This window comes from Vicia villosa, linkage group LG3 (genome assembly GCF_029867415.1).
Source record: "Vicia villosa cultivar HV-30 ecotype Madison, WI linkage group LG3, Vvil1.0, whole genome shotgun sequence".
Lineage (NCBI taxonomy): Eukaryota > Viridiplantae > Streptophyta > Magnoliopsida > Fabales > Fabaceae > Vicia > Vicia villosa.
The window spans coordinates 40,078,275-40,084,274 of NC_081182.1; positions in this window are offsets into that span (position 1 = coordinate 40,078,275).

The following is a 6,000-nucleotide window of genomic DNA, read 5'->3' on the forward strand; positions in this document are numbered from 1 at the left end:
ACTTAAAAAGCATATATCATTTTAAAATATATAATTAAGCAACTCACCTAATGTTTAAAAAGACAAAAAAATCAAAAAATTGTATGTGGTCTAGCCTATTTAACTAAATATGCTGATAAAAAAGCCTAAATCTTGTTTATTTTAAAAAATATATGGTTTGACCTTGGCCTATGTAGGCTAGGCCATGGGTCTCTGTTATTTGGTTTGGCCTATTCTCACCCCTAATCTCATGCAAGTTAGACTACAAATGCATTTTGGGGAGACCCACCATATAGGTCTTAAGGTGAATACCATCCATTGTCCATCTTAAAATTAAATACCAAAACTCCATAGACGAAGGGGTGGCCATTTGCACAAACCATACATGAGCTTGGCGCTACCATAAAGCCCTTCGAAAGATCTAGAATGTGACCTTCGTTGTGAGAAATTGAAGGTGAAGACTGTCATCTCTTCCAGAAAGCAACCCCTAGACGTTAATATCGTAGACTTCAACTGTCGTCTAGAGGAAGCTACATCTGAGGACAAGTACTACCCAGAGAGACATCTTCTTATCGAGGCAAGATGAAGGTACAAATGTGAATCAAATAAAGAAATTTTGTGTCCATCCAACTTGACGACAATCCCCCATTTGCTGAGAATATTAGGGGAAATATCCCTAACTCCTTGGAAGACGGACTCGTTAGATGTCTTAAAGCCAAAACTGAAAAATTTTGTGTGCTTCCCCAACTAAACATAAACCCAAATGTCAAATATGTCACCTAGAGAAGGCGGTACTAGTCATGTGACAAAGTTGAAGCCACTAAAAGCATCACGTACGGGCTCGTGCACGTCAATTTCATATCAAAACTGAACTACAAGAAGTGGCTATCAAATTGTGTGTTAGTTAGAAGGCGACCGGATAATCATGTGAGTTAAATATCGAAGAAGAATATACAACATCATAAACCAGATACAAAACACAAAGATAAACATGGTACATGCAACAAAAATGCAAATATACATGCAACAAAATTCAACAATATACAATTAAGTGATCAGAACTATCATGTAAGGAAGATTAAATAATGCATGGACAAGTATAAGAATGCTTAAATGCATATAATTAGCCACACGCATTTAAAAAGACTTTAAATGCAAAGAAGAATAACCAAAAACATGCTAGAGATGAATGAATGAAATGAAGAAGTAATAAGCAAACCAATGAACATATCTAGAATAAACATGCACACAATGATATACAACCAGATATAAGAATTATAGAGACATACCAATATGTTCAGTGAAACCATGATTTTCTACAAAATAGTGTTAGTGAAAACAAAATATACATAGATTGTGAGTGACTCGAGTCACACACAATAAATATCAATTTTCAAGTTTTTCAAAATAGTTTGAGATTTCACTTCCCACATAACTTGAAACAATATCACATATGGTTACTGTTTCATTAACTCAAGCAATTAACTTAAAACATCATGATCAAACTCAAATACAACCCATTCAATTATGCATTCTAAAAAATGAATCAATTCAAAATTGAATTTAAAAATGTGCAATTGACGAGGAGAGTCAATAAGCAAAGATAAACGAAACGAAAGCGTAGAAGACAAGCAACAAAATCACATAGGGGTTCTCCTCTGAATTTATTATAACGAGTCCCACATCGCCCATAATAATCCTTTTTGCAAGGTTTATAAGGCTAGACCATTCTCTAGTCAGGGTTAACCTTCTCTTTGGAGATCTTTATCTTAGTGTACAAAAGCTCTATCAACCCTAAGGAATTTTCAAAAGCTTCTTGAATGGACGAAATTTTTTATTGAGGTGGTTTTCAAGTTGCTTCTCCAAGTGCACTCTCTCTATCCCCACCGCATTCAAAGCTTCATAAGAAGCTTACAAAATAGGGGTGTAATCGGATCTGTTTGAACCGATTTTTGGTCAAAAAAAGTTTGAACCAATGATATTTCCATCGATTTGGTTTGGTTCGGTTTTCAACCTTTTTCAAAACTGGAACCAAACCAAACTAACCGGTTTGGTTCAGTTTATTTGGTTTGGTTGATCGGTTTACAATATTTATTTTTTAAAACATTATATTCATTAGTATATTCTCCATTGTCGTGTTTTTTTGTTGTATTTTATGCTATTATTTTTAAAAATAATATATTTCATGTTATTTATTTTATGCTATTATTTTTTAAAATAATACATCTCATGTTATTTATTTCATGCTATATTTTTCAAACAAAGTATAAGTTGCTCTTATTTCATACGAAATAGTGACATGATTTTTATTTTATCATGAAATAAGTTTACTATCAAATATAAAAGTTAACACTTAGCATCCGAATAAGTTCACACATCTATTAATATATTTCACTCCTCAAACACGCATCAAAACTATTTTGTAAGAAGACTTGAATGATTTTTTTTGAAAAAAAAAGAAAAAAAAAGTTACAAAAATATATGAAAATTAACAAAGTGAACCTGAACACGAAGAAGACGGACATAACATATCAGAATGACTGTAGTGAAAGGAACAATGGTTGTGGGTAGCAAGAGCAGCAACTCTGTGAAAGCATGTTTTTTGTGACTTATGGTTTCTACTTTCTATGTCTTAGAGTTTGGTTCTAGATGCGTGTTTTGCTTAAAGAATTCGAGCTTAATGATAGGTAGAATAAAATATTTATAGCGTCATTATTTCTATTGGTTCGGTTCATCGGTTTAGCGATTCCTAAAAACTAAAACCGAGAATCAAACCAAACCACGTCGGTTTTGAAGGATAGAAAAACACTTAGAAAGGGGGGGTTTGAATAAGTGTAGCTTTAAAACTTGTAAGATAAAAACAATTTGCACAATGATTTTTATCTTGGTTCGTTGTTAACTAAACTACTCCAGTCCACCCCCTTGGAGTGATTTACCTCACCTGAGGATTTAATCCACTAATCACACTTGATTACAATGGTTTTCCACTTAGACAACTGCTAAGTCTTCTAGAGTATCCTGATCACAACCTGATCACTCTAGGAACAAACTGCTTAGACAACTTCTAAGACTTGCTAGAGTATACTGATCAACAACCTGATCACTCTAGTTCTTACAACTTAATGTAAACAAATTCTTTTAAGAGTTACAAGTTACAATGCTTCTTATAAAGCTATTATCACAACTGTGATTTTCTCTTACGTTTAAGCTTAAATCTCACTAAGATATTACAACAGCAATGTAGTGAGCTTGATGATAAAGTTTGAGAGCTTTTGAATTTGACAGCGTTTCTGGATAGTACGCAAGTGTTGTATTTCGTAAGTTGTAACCTTGCTTCTCATCAGAACTTCATATTTATAGGCACTTGAGAAGATGACCGTTGGGAGCATTTAATGCTTTGTGTATACCGTACAGCATTGCATTTAATGTTTCACTCTTTTGTCAACTACCTCGAGCCTTGTTTCCGCTGTGTCTACTGAAGTTGCCTTTAATAGCTTCTAACGTTCCTTTTGTCAGTCAGCGTAGCCTGCCATTCTAGTACTTGCTTCTGATCTGATATTTGTGTAAACAACGTTTGAATGTCATCAGAGTCAAACAGCTTGGTGCAGAGCATCTTCTTGTCTTCTGACCTTGAAGTGCTTCTGAGCGTGATACCATGAGAACTTCAGTGCTTCTGCTTCTGATCTCAAGTTCTTCTGATGCTTCCATAGACCCATGTTCTGATTCTGCTTGACCATCTTCTGATGTCTTGCCAGACCATGTTCTGATGTTGCATGCTGAACCTTCTGAGTCAGTGCTTCTTGCGCTGATTTTGTGCATACTCTTTATATAATTTCTGAAATGGAAATTGCATAGTATTAGAATATCACATTATCTCATACAAAATTCATATGCTTGTTATCATCAAAACTAAAAATATTGATCAGAACAAATCTTGTTCTAACAATCTCCCTGTAACTCGGTGAACTGACTTTTATTTTTTTGAAAGCAACAATGTTGCGGTGAGCATGAGTCGCCACCGACTTTTATTTTGTCCAATGTTAGGAAAGGTAAAAAGTACAGAAAAAGACCTTATTTGAAAGAAAACGGGCTCGGGGGTAAGTTATGAAAAGGGAAGGTGCAAGCACCCTTTTCATCCGTAGTTATCTACGGGCTCTTAACTTGCTTAGCTCATGTTTGTTTGTTTTGAGTTTAAAAGGGGCATAAGGACTTTAGCGTAAATGCGTAGCCTTAGTTTTTCGAAATAGTGGTGAAAAGATATTTATTATTGAGCTAGGCAGGTTAAGAGCACTACCTAACTAATTGATCCTTTTCTATACTCTTTACGATTCCCAGGATTATCCATACTATATAGAAGTAGGAAATCCTTGTTATATTGGACGTGCGGATCATCGAAGGGTCATCGAGGTCGTTTGAAGGCAACAAGTAGAGGTACCTTTTAGCAATATCGGAGGGACAATCATATTTCGTTAGACAACCATTTGAGGGACTAGATCATATCATCGTAGGCAACATCGTGGGTCATCGAGGGACTTATGATCTTTGCGATGATTTTTAATCGAGGGATTTTTGCTAATAGGTACCTTTACATTCGAGAGACACGGCCTTATTTCTAAGAGGCAACCGAGAGGGGCGTACCCTAAGGGTGAGTGCGTGCAAAGTGTGTTGTATTCAATTAAGATTTATCTTGTATTTTTAGTTAGCTAACGTTTGATTCAGTCTTACCATACACGCCCTGATTTAAGCATACATCTAGCACAATATAATAAAAAACGAAAATTAAAGGTGCGGGAAAGTAAAGAGATTTACTATCATATTTACATTTTGACCTATATACATTCTAATGGCTAAATAATAAAATAAACAAAACACGCGCCATACAAGGGATTTCGAGATGAGAGAAGAAATCGGAAGAAAATAAAAAGGGGTTTTGTTAGTAAATTAAATTAAAATTACTCACTAAAAATCCTAATTTGAAACTAATTATTAAGTTATTTATTAGATTAATTAAATTCTAAATAAAAGTTATATTTAAAATTATTAAAAACCTAAATAATACTAATTATTTTAATGGTGAGAAGAAAAAAAGAAAATTAAGAGACTAATTAAATTAAATTATGAGTGATGAAAAAAATATTTTATTAAAAACCTAATTCTACTAGTTATTTGTTAATCATAATTTTTATGTTAATTTTTGGATTAGTTGAGCATTAGATGGTTAATTAACTAATATTTGATAATTGGAAAATAAAAGGAAAAGCAAAACAAGGGAAGAAAAAGCTAAGAAAATCTGGAAAAAACAAAAGGGGATCGCTGGGAATCGAACCAAGCATCCCAAGGTTACCACTTCCTTCTCACGCCAACCCATCTGCATATGTTAACTGTAAATAAAATAGCCATCATTAAAAATAAATGAAAACACATGGTTATGGGGAAAAGTCAACAGCGGACGACGTGGCATCCACTCACACGTTGAACAGCCAATCATAACGTGTTCACTGGCCACGCGTGTTGGTCAATCTTCCAGGGGTACTATTCATCTTCCCCTACCTCGATACCTGCGGATTCTCTTGCCATTTCACCTAGGATTTTACCTGCGAATTTTCCTTTCTTGTTTTACAAAAATTTGAAGCTCAATAAAATAATGTTAGGAAAATAACAAAAGGACCCAGATCGACATAAAAATGTCCTCTGAGTTCATTGGTGCACTTAGTTTTTGGTAACATGGCCTGTAGCATGAAAAACGAGAGCTCCACACGTTTTGCCCTAAGCATGGTGGATTTTGATTCGTGCATCTAAGCTTCGGTTTAATAGTTCTAAGCTTATCCAGACATCATCATAAACTCAAAGAAAGCATTAGATTTAATTATTATGCACAAAAACATGGTAAACGAAAATAAAATATGCATGGAAATAACATGAATATGAGACCAACGCTCCACACGTCATGGGGCTGCATTAATCATCCATTGACAATCTATATTACCTGCTGAAGAGATCCTGATGGTTATTTGCTCTCGA